Source organism: Eschrichtius robustus, chromosome 12, assembly GCF_028021215.1.
Source record: "Eschrichtius robustus isolate mEscRob2 chromosome 12, mEscRob2.pri, whole genome shotgun sequence".
Classification (NCBI taxonomy): domain Eukaryota; kingdom Metazoa; phylum Chordata; class Mammalia; order Artiodactyla; family Eschrichtiidae; genus Eschrichtius; species Eschrichtius robustus.
In genome coordinates this window covers 19,493,107-19,512,500 of record NC_090835.1, presented here as the reverse complement: position 1 = coordinate 19,512,500, position 19,394 = coordinate 19,493,107, and the positions used below count along the sequence as shown (strand labels likewise).

General features: G+C 42.8%; 1 protein-coding gene across 8 annotated transcripts in view; it reads right to left on the bottom strand.

The window, feature by feature from the left end:
* Nucleotides 1-19,394, bottom strand: part of FOXP1 (forkhead box P1) — a 586,136-nt gene that overhangs the window by 259,156 nt on the left and 307,586 nt on the right. The window contains exon 1 of one of the 8 annotated variants that reach the window (XM_068557269.1): nt 13,270-13,288. The exons of the other annotated variants lie outside the window; for them this stretch is intronic. The gene's annotated coding sequence lies outside the window, so the exon portion shown is untranslated. Of the gene's footprint in view, nt 1-13,269; nt 13,289-19,394 lie in introns of those variants that run through there. 8 annotated transcript variants of the gene reach the window in all.

Sequence of the window (19,394 nt, the reverse complement as noted above, 5' to 3'; positions counted from 1 at the left end):
GTTCAGAGTCATTACTGCTTAAGTATATACTTAATGTGGAATACTGTCAGAAAAAAACGGTTCTCAAAATCTCTGTACTTATTCCGATTTCATCATACGGCTCCACGATATCTTTGCAGAATATGCAAATCAGCCATGTCTCTTTCTATCCGCTATTTTCTAGTCAATGTCACCAAAAGAGCTTTAAAATTTAAGGAGAAAAAAAAAAAAAAGGCCAGAAGTTGGATCAGTTGCAGTGGGTTCTCTGACCCATGTCATTAAGGTGTCCACTGTCTAGTAAACAATAACAACAATAAGAAGTAATCTGCAGGGGCAGGGCAGTCTGTTCTTTTCAGTTCTGGAATCCTCCGCGACCACTTTGAGTATCCTCCTTAAATTAAGGGCTACGGCTTCATCAAGGGCTTCTGGATAATTGCGCCACTTTGTGTCAAGCTCAGATCATCTCTGAGATGCTGCAGCCTTCAGGACCCCCTGCAAACCTGCTGCTCACAATGAGAGCTCCTAAGGCCGCCTGGAGTTCCACAAGGTGCCCCAAACAGCAGGGCTGCGTGGAACGCTAGCAGGAGCCAGTGCAGACAGTGCCGGGGAGGGGGCGGGGGTGAAAGGAAGAAAAAGGCACGAGGCAACCCTGCAAACGCTGCAGCCTTACAAGATCGTCGCCACGTGGCTGTGAAGTGTTCAGAGACGCCGAGCAAACTGTGCAACTTTTTAAATAGACCGTTTTTGCTGTTGTTCTTTAAACCAGTTTCTCAGAGAGCACAAGCAGAGAACTAGCCAGTGAAATGATAAAGGCATGTGGTGCTTCTGAGTTGTTCTGGTGCCAAGAACGTTATACCTGTAGAGTAGAATGCCTTGGGCACACAAAATTGCCCTCAGAGTCAGCACTGTGCGTCTCATACACACGAAAGGCTGAAATCTTTAACATCCTGCCCCCTCAAAACAAAGACACAGGAGGGGGTAACAACGCATCTGCTTCCCCTATGAGAGTGAACAGATAGTATTTTAAGTGCTCAGTGCAACTACCACGCAAGAAAAAAAAATTAAATACAAATATATTGAGTCCATCCCTAGCTAAAAACCAATAGATAAAACCTGCCAAGCCAAACCTGTGGGTAGAGTCATATCTGGGGGAGGAAAAAAGATGGGACATAAACTCAAGGGTGGCGAGCTGACAGTCTGCTCTCAAAACTGGGAAGAGCCAAGAGAAAACTCTACACATGTTTTATTTTAAAATCACTATTTGATACTGATTCCAAACGAAAGTGTTTTGTAAAATATTTTCACAGTAGGTGGCATCACTTATCAACTGTAGGAGGGGTGCGGTGGCTTGAAGCATTTTCTTTTATTAAATTATCAAATAATCATTTAAATGGCTTTCACACATTCTGTTCCATTTGAGATACACCTACAAGTATGGCAGGCTTGCCAGAGCGAGGGAAAAAAATCCCAGTAGATTCTGACTATCCAGATACTTGTTTTTTGCTCTCCTCTTTAATCATACAAGGATATTTTTCTTTTAAAAAGCAAGTCTGCAAATCCACTCTGGTTCAGTAATAGATTGCTTTGGTGAAAAACCACATTTCTGCAACTGACAGCAAAAGTCCCCCTTTTCTGTCAATGGGGACAATTTGGTTTAAAATAGCTTCTTTACGTAAAAGAACCATGAATCAATTTTACTCATCCTGACATGGAAAAGTGAAGATGTAGGCTTTAAAATTTTTAAAAAACAACTAAACATAAGCACAGTAATGTTTAGGCATCATAACACCTGCAAATACACTTCTTTCTTCACAGTCAAGGGAAACAAAATGAACTGATTCTCCTTTTTACATTATAAGTTCAAGGGATTGAAAAACAAGACTTCTGATGACACAAATACTTAAGGAAGAACCAACCCACCTACAGCTACATTATAAGAAAACTAGGAGAGCTCTTCTAATCTTTCAAGAGAGAATTAATTTATCACAAATATCCAAAGGGGTGGGGGTAGGAGAGAGACCACACCAACTCAGTGACCTAGTGGTTATTTTGGAATAAGTTCTGGACACTACAAATTTCATCTTATGCATTAGAAAACAATTAATAGATGGGAAGCATTATCTACCAGGCAAAGTTTTAAAAATATGAATTTTTTTTTTTTTTAATTCTAGGAAAAACAAGTAAACAAGACAAGATGTGTAGATAGAGAAAGCCTATTTTTTTCCCTTTCTGGCGCATAAATAATTTGAGAGGACTCTAAACTGGATTGTGTTCTAATGGAGACACCAAAGAACATGGGGTGTCAGGACCTAGAATCCCAGAAATTTAGAATGAGAGGACGAGACAATTTGCCAAAGGGCAAAAAGTCCATACTTCCATGTTATCTCCTGCACGAAGGCCACGTCCATCTCCTGGGTGATCCTTCAATTGCATGCACAAGAAATTCTGTACCTGAAAAAGAGTTATATAGCTCAAAGGGGAATTGGTACTTGGCCTACTTCAGAATCATCACCTTGAAAGGAATTTCTGGGAGTTGTCTAGTGTATCCTAGATTACATCTGAAAAAAAGCGTGTGTCCGAAAAGCTAACTCTGAAGGTGTAAGTGGCTTAGCAAACTGAGATAATATAAAAGGAATCTGACAGTATTAAGATAAAATATGTGCCACCATGTAGTAATAGCATACAATCCACCAAATTCACATACAGTAAAACCTAACAGACCAAACTGGGCAGAGAGATTTCATGCCAAGCACTGTATCGATTAGCAGAGGCTGGCACTCTTTAAAAGAAAGATTCACAGGCCACAGTCAGGCTTGCTGAGAAAGCGTGCTGGGATTGATTAGCAATGTCTGCTGTGAGAAGTGACAGAGGGGAGAAGTAGTAACAGCTATCCCACCCATCTGCTGGCGATCGCTCTACAGGACCCCTGACCTCATGCTCCATGTCATCTGCATGGTAGTAAACAAAAGCTGAAACAAATAAATACGCTTTCTCTAAGGGAGGAATCTTGTCCACATCAAGAGATCTTAAAAAATGAATATAGAAAATAGAATTCCAAAAAGAAAAATGGTTCCAAAGTTATAAGAAAAAGAGCCCCTGACAGCACTCTGAAGGAGAGGGATGGATCCAAGGATGCGGAAGCCCACAGCCTACCAAGGTTGAAATAAACGTTAGAGCACGAGGTAGATTTTATAGACTGTACCCCCCAACTGATTACTGCAGATGCCATGAAGGACAAGAGAGGATGAGGACGTGTACGTTTTGGGAACACAACAAGGAGGGTAGCTAAAAAAACGTTTAGAATGCATAAAAACAGGATCAGAAAGAGAATTTAAGGCTTTGGTACATCAGTGTTCCTTTTACCCCAAATCAAACATCATTACATGACAGAATTTTTGCTCTTTTCCCAGGGGTTCCTGTTCTGTACGTTCTCTGGGATTGCAGTTCTCGTCTTGGATGTTAGAGCCACTACTAGCCTTAGCTTTTATACAACCATTACTGACCTTTAGTGGTACAAGCTTACTTCCAGAATGTTGGGTAGTGCTGTTTCCTGCATATCAATTTGGAGAGATGGAGACAGAAGGGTCTGCCTCTAATTACAAGTCCTCGAAATACCTTTCGTATGTATAACTGAAGCGACGCCAAAAACAATTTTTTTTTTTTTTAACTTAAAAGGCTTGAACTATTAAATCAAAACACAAAAAATCTTTTTGGACAACAGGAAGATTTGCCAAATGCTCTTAGGGCCAAATACCTCAAACCAAAACACAGTAAAAGGAGACGAACCATTCATCATAGTCCAACTGTAAATTAATCCAATCAGCACACCTCACTTTCTGCATCTGAGGCCACCTGGCAAAACGGACAACCCAGGAGGACCCAAGGCTGTTTTTCCAGAACCCGTCCTTGCAGAAGAAGGGACAGCAACAACCTAAGAGGGGCAGGGGTTGAGGAGGGGTAGGGCTGCCCTTCAAAACCTTAGAGCTGCAAGTTGCACTGCCTGCGAAGTTCTGCAGCCTCAAGGACATCCCCAGGCACAGCTGTTTGCTTCCGTTTAGAAGATGATTTGCTGGAAGGCGGGGCTGATGTAGGGGTGGAGGCGCTCCTCTCCAAGGGGTCTACAAAGAACCGTTTAGCACAGACAGCTGAAGGCATTTTCCTCCTCTGTTATGCAAAGGGCAGAATTTACCATTAACATGATTCCCCTGTGAAGTTCAAAGAGTCGATGTTAGGCCAATTGGGGTAGGGTGATTGAAAACGGAAGCAGTGTATGGAAAATTTCAAGCAATAATCATCGCCGGGAGCCAGTGGCCCAGAGATATAAACACCCTAAAAACCAACTGATACTAATGAAGTTGCAGCTTCACGGCAGATAAGGGCAGAGGGATAGGTGAACAATTTCAGCACTTAACATGGAAGTGGGCACATTTCGTGTTGGGGACTGATCTTTGCCAGGCCCCAGTCTTCCTAAGGCCATCTCACATCTAATACCCTGTCCCTTGACTTCTTAAGGACCGAAAAGTAAAGTGGGATAATATTCCACTTGAATGCCTGCTTTTAATGGATGAGGTGACAGCTATAATTCCCATATGTTCATTCCAGTGAAGGCTTCCATCTATGCTGATGGGGGAAAAAACAAATCTTAGAAAAGATTGCAGATCAGGCTTCCCTGGGTTTTTAAGAACTGGGATGGCTGTTTAGGGGTGGGGGGGGAAAAAAAAAACTTTTAAGTGTGTAGCTCACTTTTCCACAGGGGTTACTGAAGATTTACAATTACAATCATGTTTTCCCTAGATCACCTGTACAATAAATAGAATGGGGGACTGCATGTCTCTTTAAGGGCTACTGATTATGAATCCTCTAAAAAAAAAAAAAAAAAAATCCAAATAATCTTTTTGTAAGGCAAACAACATAGCTCCAATCCAGCAATCACTGACTTCACTTAAGTTGAAGTTATCTACGACATTGCTTACTTGTCTACACACTGAATGAGCTTTCTGAAGGCAGGGAGCCCACCACGCCTAATGATACTGGTTCCTCATCAACATTTGTTGAATAATGGACATTCACAGCGTGTTGTTTCTATCTTGAAAATACAACTGTACTTACACGTAAAGCTGACTTAAGGCAGGATACGCCTGTGCTAGGTAAAGAATACGTACCGGAGAGTATCAAAGGGACAAATGCATCTAATAAGAGAATAAGAGAAATGCCCCAATAGGGGCCTGGGGCACCAGGGACCCCTGTGGCAGCTCCTGCGGGTTACCAAAGCCCAGCACAGAGAGCCATCTGGAACATTCAAGGAACCCCATTCTCTTCTCTCTGATGACCTATGCTAATGGAGTCACTAGGGTCGATGAGCCAAGATCTACTGGTGTCAAGGGCACTACAGCTGGGTATAGAAACACTCTGCAAGTCCAAGTATTTTGAAACAGTACGGGTAAGTGCAATATCCCCAATGCGATTAGGAAGGAGAAGGTGTTGAAACAACCGAAGGGATTATTTCTTTAGTGTCTTCCATGTAGAAACACTGCCATCCAGGGTTGCACCCCGAAATATTTCCTGAGCCTCTGCTGCAGGCCAGGTCCCCTGTGGAGCAAGCTCACTGCAGCTCTCCGTCCATTTGGGGGATAAATATTTGCCCCCCTCCTACCCGTCTACTAGTCCTCATGTACAGAGAGGCAGGATGTACATACTGAGCTGCACTGTCTCACAGAAACATGAGACCCACAAATGCAAACCGTACATGCAGTTAAAGATATCTATTCGTCACGTTTAAAACAGTAAAGACAAAGAGTGGGAGTTACGTTAATATATTTCATTTAACCTAATATAGCCAAAATGTTTTAATTTCAACATACAGTCAATATAAAAGTTAGTAATGAGGTGGTTTACATTCTCTTTTGTAAACTAAGCCTTTGAACTTCAGTGTGTATCTTACACATTTCGCACATCGATTTGGGCTAGCCGCACTTCAAGGGCTCAGCAGCCACTTCTGGTCTAGTGGCTCCCATACTGGACAGTGCAGGCCTAAAGGCATTTCAAGATTCTGGAAGAGTTTCTGAATACAAGGGAAAAGGATACCATCCATACCGTTATCACTTTAGACGCCTGATGTGGGAATGCTGAGATGTGGGGCAGAGGGACAGTGCTGGGAGAGGAGGATTAGGACAAGGAAGTGGCCAGTTCCCTTGAAATGGCCTCACTGCTTTCTCTACGTGTGGCCTGCAATACAGATGAGGAAGACTACAAGCTATGAATCTGCACATGTCCATGGGGATACACGCAAACATCTATAGACCCACATATGTGTAAATTCTACAGCTGATACTCAGTCTGTCACCTGTCAAGATAAAAGTAAAAACGGCTTCAATCACAGGGAAGGAAGCAGCATAGCATCTTCCTCCCCCAAGGAAAAAAAAAAAAAAAAAAGAATTTAACAACATTCTAGTTTATATGTTTGGGGCTGGCGGGGGGAGGTGTGACGGCAAGTTGGCTTCCTGCCAGGAATTGACATCACACTATAACTGGGGAATTAGGAGATGTCTCAGTTATTTAGAGCACACATTTAAAGTCTAAATCCCCAGAATATAAAATAAATAAGAAAGACCTCAAATACCACAGGCACTCAAAAATAAGTTAACTATCTTAGCAGCACAAAATGATCTCAAGGAATACAACTTAGTGGGGAGCATACAGTGGTGATTAAGTAAGCAAGGGCCGTGCAGGCAGATGGGCTTGGGTTCGGAGCCCAGTTTGTGTAAGCCAGTTATTTAATCTGAGTGAAGGTCAGTCTTGTCATCAGTAAGTAGGGACAAATAAGAGTTACCTTGCCAGGCCTCTTTGCAAATGAAATATGTGAAGCGTTAGCTGCAGCTGTTCAAGAAATGCATGTATAAAACACACTTAAGATAGAGTGACATGGTATATACTTCTGCACACACTACATACTAACACTAGATATTACGATAGAGAGCGTGTGTGTACCTACAGTGAAAACCAGGATTGAAGTGCAGTGGCCAGGAGTGAGCACCCTGGAGTTTTCCTGAAGGAGGGCAAGTCCTGGTTCCAGCCCTACAGCTGTGGGACCTGGAGCTACATCTTCATCACAGCGGCCACATCCAAAAGATGAGACTAATGCTACAAATAATAAATGCTGGAGAAGGCGTGGAGAAAAGGGAACCCTCCTACACTGCCGGTGGGAATGTCAGTTGGTGCAGCCACTATATGGAAAACGATACGGAGTTTCCTTTAAGAAACTAAAACCAGATCTACCTACCATATGATCCAGCAATCCCACTCCTGGGCACATACCCAGAAAAGACGAAAGCTCTAATTCGAAAAGATGCATGCACCCCTACGTTCACTGCAGCACTATTTACAATCGCCAAGACGTGGAAGCAACTTAAACGTCCATCAACAGATGAATGGATAAAGAAGATGTGGTACACGTAGACAACGGAATATCACTCAGCCATAAGAAGGAATGAAATCATGCCATTTGCAGTGACATGGATGGACCCAGAGATTGTCATATAAGTGAAAAGTCAGACAAAGACAAAGATTACATGGTATCACTTACATGCGGAATCTAAAAAACAGTACAAATGAACTTATTTACAAGACAGAAACAGACTCTCAGACATAGAAAACAAACTTATGGTTACCAAAGCGTAAGTGGGGGTGGGGTAGTGATAAACTGGGAGTATGGGATTAATGGATGCACACTACCATATATAAAAGAGATAAACAATAAGGATTTACTGTACAGCACAGGGAACTATAGTCAGTATCTTACGATAAATTATAAAGGAAAAGAATCGAGAAAAAGAATACAATATACATACATATGTATAACAGAATCACTTTGCTGTACACCTGAAACTAACATAATATTGTAAATCAACTCTACTTCAATTAAAAACAAATAAAAAAGAATAAAAAGATGAAACTAACAGTGCCTACCCGGAAAAGTTGTTGGGAGAATTCGGGAGCATCACCTATGACAAGCACTTACTACCGTGCCTGGCCCATCGCTGTTGCTCAATACCTGCTACTTGCTATCGTTATCATTACAGGTATTCATCAATAATCTGGGCTGAAGTGCTTCCCATCTCGGATTGCTTCTGCCTAACTGTAAACCCTTGTGAGTGGCTCCCACACAGGGGAGGGGCCAGAGGAAGGATGGATTGATGGGGTTTACCATCTAAACACCATCAAGCATATTTAAAGTCTTTATTTTAGAGAGCATTTTCTTCCTCATTTTCTCATTTGATGCTCACAAGCCCACAGGAGTAAGCAGACTGATTTCAATCAGGAACGACATCTTGAACACCTACTACATGCAAGGCACGATTCCGAGTACTGGAAATTCAGATAAATATACCTGGCCCTCAAGGAGCTTATGTTCTTATGGTACTTCATTCTTTGTTTACTCACCTTCCTAAAAATAGGAAGTTTCACAGCGGGAATGTCTGCTTAGTTGGGAGCTTTGTTTGAACGAAGGAAGTCTAGTCTCTGTTGTTTAATAAAAATGCAGAAGTCCTACAGTATGGCACAAAATCGTATCTCCTTTCCCCTATTCTCCCTAGATTATACTGAAAACAAAAAGGTTTCCCATTTTGGAAAAATACAATATTGGATACAGAATGATAGCCACACACAAGTATGTTTACAAGCATTTTGCACACCTTGGCATCCTACGGTAATTTTGAAATTACAGAAAAGGGAGGAAAAAGCCCGTCAGGGTTTATACTTTTCATTAAGTTCAAACTGTTTTGAAACAAACAGCCTGACATCATATCAACAGTGTGGTGGCAGCATCTGCTTCATTCAGAAACAACTGGGAGAAGAGATGTTCACCTCCGTCAAGACTTCCGAAGTGAGGCAGAAATTCCCTATTGTCACTGCTACCAGGCCGAGGAAGCCACATGTGCCCTTGGCCATGGCCATACCTGCCTGCCTGCCAGGATACTAGCAAAGGAGGCTCCCGACACAGGACGGCTTGGGGGAAGGGATGCACATCAATTGGCAAAACTTTGGGTCGAGGGGTAGAGGACTGGAAAACCCTTCGGAAGGAAGGGCAAGACTTTCAGTTCCAAGACATGAGGATGGACACAGCCTATTTCTCTTTCTTAATACTCTCCCATTTGTCGAGGAAGTAGCCTGCAGGAGAGTGAAGCAGTTTGAACTATTTTTAGGCCTCTGACCCTCTTTAAAAGCCAGAGCTAAATTCAGTTCTCCATTACACCCACTCAACTCCCACCGGCCTCAGCACAAGCCACGGGAGAGCCCGCTCACCAGTTAGAAGAGTTTAGTTATGCCCTGAGCATTCTTTGGTTCAGATGGATCACCGGAGCCGTCACTGGTTCGCCCAGGCCCCGGAAAGCCACCGAGCGGGTCTCCTGGCTCACGGAGGGCAGCGGCCAGGGGCTTCCACTCCGAGGACATCCGTGTGCAGTTGTGAGGATTCTCATACAACTAGCTGAAACTCGTAGTTTCTTGACAATCAAGGCAGACGGGAGGGAAAAAAAGTTCCTTTTGAAAATGGCAGTCAGTCTATTTCGGAATTGTTTCAAAATTATAATCTCATCTATATAAGCCCAGATTTGAAGAGCTGTAGTATGTGGGCTAAATTAAACTTTCCCTCCAACTAGCATGGGGTAATTACAATCAGCCGTCACATGAAGTTCACTGCTGTTGAACGCAACACAATTTGTGACAGTAAACTACGGTACCGGGGTGGGGTGGGAGAACATTTATAAGTAAGAGGTCCCACGTCTGAGTTTAACGGGGAGGGGAGGGGGGGGGAGACACGGCTGCCGTATCCCATGGAAAGGACACTTTGTCTCCCCTCACCCTCTCTAATCCTTCCTTCTTAAAGGAACACTCAGCAAGATAATGAATCCTTTAAATGTTACATCTTCTGTCCTGCATTATTGTGGTGCAGAAACTCTTCACATCAAACAGTCATCAGGACTATTACAAAGTGGGCTTATAAGAGAGGGGCTGAAAAGGAGCTGTGTGAAAAGAAGTGGAAAATTAAAGCTGAAGCAGTCGAAGAAAGGGCTTAATTTACTGGCATGTACAGTATGCAAATGAGATTACTCTCAGCTTAACTGCATCATTTATGTCCATAATAACGGCATCATCATTACAGGGCTCAAATTAAATTACACCATAATTAGCATATCAAAGTGATTGGTTAAAGTTTAAAACAAATACCCAATTTTGTTAATGAACAGCTGTAATTGTCATGTACACTTCAGTGAAAACTCTCTAAACAAATATATGTTTTAGAAGAGAGGAAGATTTTTTTTTTCTTTTCCGGCAGACAGGTCTGTAGCAGAGGTAAATTACCTAAAAAAGAATGACATGGACTATTCTATTAATGTTAATATATGCTGATCATTTTCAGGTAATAAAGCATTCTATCAAAACAAGGCTTCGCTTATACTCAAGACACCTTCCCTGCTCCTGAATGTGACAAACCACCAGAAACCTGTTTCCACTTGCAGCCGTGATAATAATGCCGGGGTGACCTGTCCCCAACAAGCAAAGGACATGTTCAATAACATGCTATTACCAAACCCCCCCCCCCCCACTTATTGAAAAGACATCCGTGTTCAAATCACGCCAAGTCAAAGCTGATTTTCTCCGCATTCCAACTAAAAGGCGGAAGAGTGACAGAGCCAGAAAACTTGCTGAATTTATGGGGTAGACCAGAGCGCTCCTAAGCTGATGACCTGATAACCCATTAGACGGCCTCCAGCTCCGTGTCCCCTCATTGAATCACAGCTACATCGAAGCAGCTTCAAGCATGCAGCTGCACCAAGGAACTTCCTGTTCTGCCATCATTAAAATAAATCAGAAGGTGCAGCTAGCTATTTTGTCAGCTTTGGCTGGAATGAACATGCACGCACATTTTAGATATGCAAAGCCATACACAAATTATATAAGCTTGTTTTCCAACCTTTTTGTTATAATCATTTCATGTCAGAAGAGTTTCTACACAAAAATCGATAAGCTTGAGGCTCACGTGTTAAAAATAGCTCTCTGCCTAAGATTCTCCCCATTTTCTTTACAATGTACCCCATAGGTTCTCTGATTTATCTGTGAGGGTAACCATCCACTGTGATATACAGCAAGGCAAGCCAAAATATGTTTTTCCCAAAAAGAAAAAAAAAAGGCACTTTCAAATATACTTAACAAGCAAATTGAATGTCTTATTAAAATCGTATTATCTAAACAGTGTTCAAAAATTTAAAGAAAGTAGCTTTTCATTTTATTCATCGAGGAATCCATTAAAGCTTAGGCTCTGAAGTAGTATGTAAATTATGTGCCTTTCAAGGTAGAGCTAGGGCAAATTCACTCCATCAACTAATGATGAACCTCATTATGTGCAGGGAGGATTCATAATGAGGAAAGAGCCACCGCCATTCCATGTTCTAACATAAATCCCTGTAAAATTTGAATATCTCCCCGTCTAATTAAAGGCTACTAATTCCAATCACCCCCTCCATGGCCCCAAAGTAAAAATAAACCTCTTTAAAAGCACAGACTACAGTTATATTTCTAAAGCAGCCCTCGATTCTGTTTGGACTCAGAACCTTCCACTCAGATATGTTTTACGACAAGCATAATTAGCAGCTTTCTAAGATACAAACTTTGAGGCTGTTCAAGCTCATTTTAGTTAAATGCACTGGATTTTTATTTTTCAAAGAGCTTCACCTTGACGGGGCTACAGTGCATGCACAGAGACGATCCACAGCCAAGAAACCAGCAGGAATGTGCGAGCAATGTAATAATGTCAAATAAAATTCTTAGCACTCGAGTTCCGTGCTGAAGCGGAGATGCTCAGAAAAAGCCAAGCAATCGTGGCATGAACCCGAGGCTGCATTTGGACGGGGATGTATTCAAATCTGCTCGGGAACGATGTACTTGATTCTGGAACAAACTGCTCACTTTTAATGTGGTTTGAACTAATGAACAAGTATAGCCCAGCCTCCCACAAGCCAAAGAACTATTTCCTCTTCTAATCACCGACTTTGATTTTTATTTTAAACTGAAAACTATAGAATGCAAACCCAACACTGCCCAACATATTTATTATGATTAATAGCCTGTTAATATCCCTCACTAAGGCTTAATTTGCTCGTTTTCCATTATGAATCTGCACACTGTATTCCAGTCCCTTTTTCAGGTGGAGACGAATTTCCTGTGGTCTGTACTCTTTCTATTGTATTGCCACCCAGCAAGGCACAATTAGTTAAAAACAGCCAACCTCCACCTTGGCGCTAACAGAGCACCAGATTACGCAAAATGAGAGAACACAATCATTGAGAAATAAGTGAAGGTGCCCAGGGAATTAAAGCAATTAGACCAAAAAAAAAAGAAAGAACGAAAAAAAGTACATATGCCAGTCACCCAAACACTCACACCTTTACATTAAAATTCCAAAGAAAAGAAAAAGAAAAAAAAAAAAAATCCTAGCTCCTTTATTTAATGTTGATAAACTGGATGTAGAAGCCAATCAGAAAACCTTATCTGCTGTCATAGATTCAAGTATCCCCAAATGTCTGAACCCCGGTTTGGTAATGCAATATACACACATCAGTGACATCAAGTGTAGAATTTCAGGAGCTACACACAGTCCATTCTAACCGAAGATGTTGCTGCTTCTTTAAGTTGCATAAAGATAAACTCCACTACATAAAAACTGCCACAGTGCATGTTCTCTCGTCCCTCCGGCTCTAGGCATGATCTCCCCCCCCACCCCCCTTTTAGGTCAGCCACTCATGCATTAGGAAGACATCCCTCCCAAAATAACTTGGCCCTCCCCCGAAGCACAGAGTGAAGCAACCTACCTTTGTTCTGGAGTTGCAGATAATAACAGGCAAGCCTCAAGACCATGAGGATTTGGGAAAGATCAGGAGAGTTGAAGGGGAAAAAAAAAAAAAGAGGAAGAAGAAAGAAACACCACAAGTAGAGAAGAATTAGAAGAAACAACGGGAAAAGCCTTCTCGTGGAACTGTTGTGGCTGCCACAGGATCGGGGTGTCTTTACCAGTGTTTACACCAGTGAGTACACCTCTGCTGCATCTCATCCACAACTGGTGGCATTTCCCACCCCCCCCCCCCCGAATCCATGCATGACAATTAAAAGCAACTGCACCTCTCCGTTTGGGAGGGGGACCACAAAAGACCTCCGCAATATTTCTTTACAATGTCTATATCACTGATGAGCATTACTTTGAGTGACAAAGGTCCCGGGCTAAATCAACATTCTTACCTTAATGTTCCTAGTAAAAGGCTCCAGGAAACATAACTCACGAGACATGTATGCAAAGATATGTCTCAAGGAATTAATCCAGAGCCCTCAGATGAAGTGAGAAGAAAAAAAAAGAAAAGAAAAGAAAAGAAAAAAAAAAAAAAAAAAAGGAAAAAAGAAAATGCAATGGCTTATTTCCAAACAAATGCAGCTCAGCCCTGGCAGCAATGGCATAAAAACAGGTTTGCGTATACAGAGCTCAGTGGCAGAAGCGAGAGTTCTGTAGGATTTATTTGACACTTATTTTCAGGGAAGCCTTTTGTGGAGTTGTACCGTTTGTTTCTTATTGTCTGAGAGGCAGTTAGGAGCTTTCTCCCGGAGGGGGCCTCTCAACCCCTGGGCTTGGCCGCCTCTGACAGGGAGGTAACCATATTAGGATGTGTATGGTAAAGTAAACAATAACATAGTTGCAATGAAATGGAATTTTTTTTTCCCCCCCGGCTAATGGTGTTGGGGTCAGTCCTGTCCTTTTAGTCATTCCCACTAATTTTGTTTCCTAGTTCAAACAGGCCCTCCTCCTCCCTCTTTTTTTTTTTTTTTTTAAGTGTTAGCTGTTTCCAAATATCTGACTGTAAATTTGCTGAGAATGTTTGCAATGTAAGAAAAAGCTTTTAACATCCAAATAAAGATACTGCCAGTTTAATCATTAAAGGGGATGTGAATTTTCAAACCCTTGCAAAGATCCCAGCCTCCTTTACTCACCTCCTCCCATTCCCCCACCCCAATCTCTCCCTGAAGGTTAAAATTACTTGGTCATTGAAAAGTACCTTCTAAATATAATCAGATTTTTAAAGAAAGAGACTGTTACCTTCATAAAAATTCCACATTCACATACTGTGTTACTGAGTGAAGAATCTTAACCATTCATGCGCCTGAAAATTTATTACCTGGAATTTCTAGGATGGTTCCTTTTACGTGAGAAAGCTCTTTCCCACCTCCTCCAACCCTCCTCCCCAAAGAAAAAAAGCAAGCAAAAAATACTGTGGTCAAGTCATCCTTCAGAAATTAGCTAATCAAACAAAAAAAATAATCGAGAATGAGTTCCTAAGATGTTACATGTTTAAGAAAAGTTCTGCAGACCTAAAGACAACAATAAAAAGTAAGGCTGCTCTCTGGCCAGCGTCACTCAGTACGAGATTCCCACCGCCCTCCCCAAGCATCGAGGGAAACATCCCCCGCCAAGGTCAGGGCGGGCTGAGGAGGACAGCAGCGCAGATGAGCACGGCAGAGAGCGGATCTGGAGAGGGGGGAGCAGCTGTAAGCCAGCCTGGCCCCAACGCAGAGCGAGCTTCCATGTCTGTATCCCGGAGGTGAGAGCCGTGGCTGCTCTTGAAAGCAGTTTCCCTAAGAGATCCGCCAAAACGAGGGTGTTTAAAGAGCGGCCAGCCCTCGGTGCACACGGAGGGGAGGAGAGGCACCTCGCTGCTGCCTGCACAAACCCCAGAACCACCCCTGCAAAACACGGGATGTGAGCGACCGGGCACAGGCAGGGGAAGAAATGATACACGCAATTAAGGATACAGTCGGGCTGATGGAGCCAGGAAAATGCACGTGGCCCCGGTGAAACTTCCAGAGCTCAGAAAAAGGGCGCTTCCCCAGACTGGAACCCTTGGGCTGGCCTCTACACTGCTTTGGTCCTTATCAGGTCTCTATCATCCAGAAACTTAAAACCCCTGCAACTCATGTTTTATTAAAACATGTTTAGCATTCTTCTTAAAGATAGGTTTTAACCCCAAATACCCATGAAATTAAATCTCCTATGCCACTTATCTGCACTGCTGGGCAAAAACTAAAGTTGAGCTAAACAGAGAGATAGCAAAATCAATAAATCACGCAGAACAAGTAGCAGTTCAAAAGTTCAAAGATATGATGGCCAGTTCAATGCGTCTTAGCACTCACCCAATAATAACTCGTCTCTGTCACTCCTCATAGTATAGACAATTTCATCGGCATCATTTTCATTAGGCTGTCTCATGGAAAATTGCTAGCTATTTATGTATACGCTAAAATAAATTAGCCATTTCATCGAGCACTGTGATTCTTATAAAATACATTAACACAATACTCGATTTTCCAGTTGGAGTAAATAAATAAATCAATAAATTCAATACAGTGTGATTCTTTTATTGTGGCGCTACAGCTCTCAGCATAAGTGTTTTTATTGGGTTTATTTGTTTCAATAAAAATTGAAATGGGCCAGTGATCTCTGCGCTGGCATCTTAAAAAAAAAGAAAGAAAGAAAGAAAGAAAATCTATCCAATATTTGGGAAAGTATTGTGCGCGGAACACTCAAACTTATAATGGCATTCAAAAATCATTTGCATTATGATGATTATTCCACAAACCAGTTCTGATGGGAAATTTCACAAAGGGAAAGGGGGAACTGTGGCAGGTGTGTGACTCTTGTGGCGTTTCTGTGCTACAGCCCCGAGTCTGGGGGTGAGGCAGGCGTCTGAGAGACAGCAGGGCTTCGCTGAGCTGCGACCTTCCCCCTCCAGCGTGCCTCCTTCCTGGACAGCAAGAAAGGACAGTGGGACAAGTGCCAGATGGCCTCTTCTGTCACACCTTACGGAATGCCATTGATTGTGGCTCGGAGAAGGCCATTTACTGCAACCTCTGGGGGAAAGACTGGGGTATCATGACTGCAAGAAAGAAGAGAGAGGTGTGCTGATGCTGTAAATGAAATCAGGCCCAGGGCCCGCAAGCAGCTCTGGAAGTGAAATGGAGACACCGCGAGGCATGAGATGCTCCCCGAGTCACCGGCACCGTTAAATCAAAGGGGATCAGGGTCATGGAGAGGGTTGTTTTTGCCTCTGCCGAACAGGCACGCTCCTCTTCCTCGTCTAACACCAGCCTGTATTGCCTTTGGAGAAATGCCCTGTTCCCCACTCTCCGCCCCTGTGGTTCACAGGAGGTGGATGCATCTCCCACCTGCAGCGGGTGGGACCATACACCAGGTCTGACCAATCAGTGTGTTCTGCTCTGCCAGCCGCACTGATTGGCTGATGGATGGAAATGTGTCAAAAGAGAATGACATTCAACTACTAGTATTCTGTAGGCACTCCTGGGAGAGATAGAGACTGTCCTTTTGCTGGGTTTTCAAAAGCTTTAAGGACATGGATTGGCTTGCCCCCAGAAAGAGAAAGCTGGCTCAAAGAGGCCAGGATGCAGCCACTCGGAGGTGAGCACAAGAGCAGGACAGAGTCCTAACAGTACGGCCATCCTACTCCTGGACTTCAAGTACATGAGCTGCTGAAATTCCCTCATTTGCTTAGCTAGCTGGAGTTGGCTTTGGGTTATGTGCAGGGACAACACAGGAACTTAAAACACGTATGCTTTCTACACATCGTTCTCCAACTCTACAATATTCGTTATCCCTCACAGGAAAACCAACAAGCTCTCACAGCTAATACTCGAAATCTGTAGACCTCCTGTATCCTATGTAACCAGGTCATCAGCCACGTTTTCTTTTCTGCTAATACTAGAAAGAGTTAGGGGAGTAAGTCAGGACCTGCAGTCAGAAAGAACTCAAGATGATCTCCAAGCAGGCTAAACTAGAGATCTAAAACCATCCAGTATCTGCTCTTACATAGACTTAATAAACTTTCTTCTCTGGGCCCCTGCTGGCGGTGGTTCAGGTTAGGGATGGACCAACCCATCAGTTTAGGTGAATGGCCAGTTGGCTCACACAACAAACCTCACATCTCCTGACCTGACTCATAGACAAGGGATGAGATCTGGTCCTCTCTTCCTCTGATAGGAAGTTGTGTTGGGGGGCAAAGGCAGGGTGAAGCAGTCCTTAGACGCTGATCACAAATAACCAGGGAGGAAGTCAGGAAGGAGGAAGGGCTGCTGCATGGGTCCTTGAAGACAGGCCAACACAAACTCACTGGCCCTAACACTTTCTGAATCCCTTTCACAGACCCATTGACACTCACATAAAAAGTTTTACTCGTTTGATCAAATAGTCTGACCTTCAGCCTACCAAAGTCTCAATCCACTGGACACACTGAACTTATTCTAGGAGACATAAATATTCTAATAGGGCATGTGTGAAAGCTAAAGTTCTCTGTTATTGACAGAAGGGAAGGAAAGCTGACAAATTCATTCATCATCATTTAGTTTTACTCCCATCTTGGTTCTTTAATCATTATAAAAACTACCACTTATTGAATATCTAACTGAAGTAGAAGATATTATATTTGTCATGGAATTCTTAGAATATTCTTCCCATTTCACAGGTTTGGCAAACTGAGACTCATGCTAAATAATTTACGAGGGGTCACGAAATGAGTAACAGGTGGAGTGAGCTTTCAGTTCATGATAGCGTGCAAAATCCATGGGCTGCTTTATCCCTGTCTCCTCCTTTTCCTTCCTCATTCTCATGAGTTTAGTTTTTCATTATAATATGTCATTAATTCTTAAATCCCGAATGCCTAATACCAACTCCAAGCCTAGGGATAACCAGTAAAAACACAAACAGGTACTCATAAAATTTACCAGATTCTAGGAAGGAAAGAGTCATAAGTCAAGGAAGATAAAATAACGGCAGGGTCTGAGGGAATTTATTCAAATAGGGTGAACAGGATAAATGACATTTAAGCCAGGGTGGAAGGGGTGAGCCCTGGCTCCAGCCCAGGCAGACTGGCAAACCAGAGCCATGATTTCCCCCCTGGGCGGGAGAAAAACCCAGATCAATACAGCCAGCTTGCCTTGGGACTAGCAACCACAGTAACACAAACAAGAACAAAACAACAAAAAAGGAAGCTACTTTATTCTTAATATCCCAGAGACTCAATTAATCATGTTACATGCATTTTTTTCATTAAATCTCTAAAATAACCCTCGAAGATGCATAGTTACTGAATACTAGAAATACTACATATTTTTGTTTAATCAATAAGGACAATGAGGCCCAGAGAAGCTACGTAACCCGTTCTTGGCCGCACCGCAGCTAAGTGGCGGAGTCCTAATCCAAACCCAGCTCTGCTCGGGACAAATGATTCTTGGTAGGTCATATTGGCATCCGCCTGCGGTCAGGAATGACTGCCAGCATGAGCCCTGGTTGTTCACACTGGTGTCCCGGCTCCTGATGCTGGCCTGGAGGGGAAGGAAAATCCACCCGACTCTAAGACATAATGATTCAGATGGTTGGCTCCGCTCAGTTTGCAGGGAGAGGGACAGGGAGAAGGGGAGAAGGCTGAGGAAAGAGAGGAATCAACACCGCGGACCCCTTATTTTTCCAGCCTCGGCTGCATTAGTATCCACTAGACTCTCCCGGGAGCTCTATGGATCTCCATTTTTTGCCTCTAACTAGGGACATGGAACTTGGGACAAGTCTTTTCATTTAACTGAATTAACCTCAAGTCAATCCTACTTTGCACCACGATTCTATCCAAAACATAGGCTACCTGAAATCTTGGCGGTGGGAATTGCTTTATAACTTCAGATGATGAGTTCGGGGCCACAGGGGTCCATCTGCCCTGGAGAGTAGAGTTTCTCAACCTCAGCACTATTGATATTTTGGTCCAGTAAACTCTTCATTGCAGGAGCTGTCCTGGGCATTGGAGGAGTTCAGCAGAGTCCCTAGATGCCATCAGCACCACTGCCACCCCAGCTGTGATGCCAAAAATGTCTCCAGATATTGTCAAACGCTCCTTGGTGGGGAAAACTGCTTCTGGTGGAAAGCTACTCAGCAAGAGAAACATCGCCCAATAGAACTTTCGGTCATGATGGAATGTTCTAGACCTACACCGTCCAATGGAATACCCACGAGTCACCCGAGGCAACTGAGCACTTGACATATGGCTAGAGCAACCATGGAACTAAATTCTTAAATTTATGTAATTTTAATTAATTTAAATTTAAATAGCCACACACATCTAGTGGCTACTCTATCTTGGACTGTGCAGTTTTAGAAGTGTCACAAGTTTTCCATATTCATGAGAATCTGATCCTCAGCAGATGGATATTTGGTTCCTAGTTCAAGATTCTATATATTAATTTTTAATTAAAAATGTTATCTTCCTCTCTATGGAAATCAACAAACTCTCTCATATTTAGCAGTTTCGGTCCCGACTTTTTAA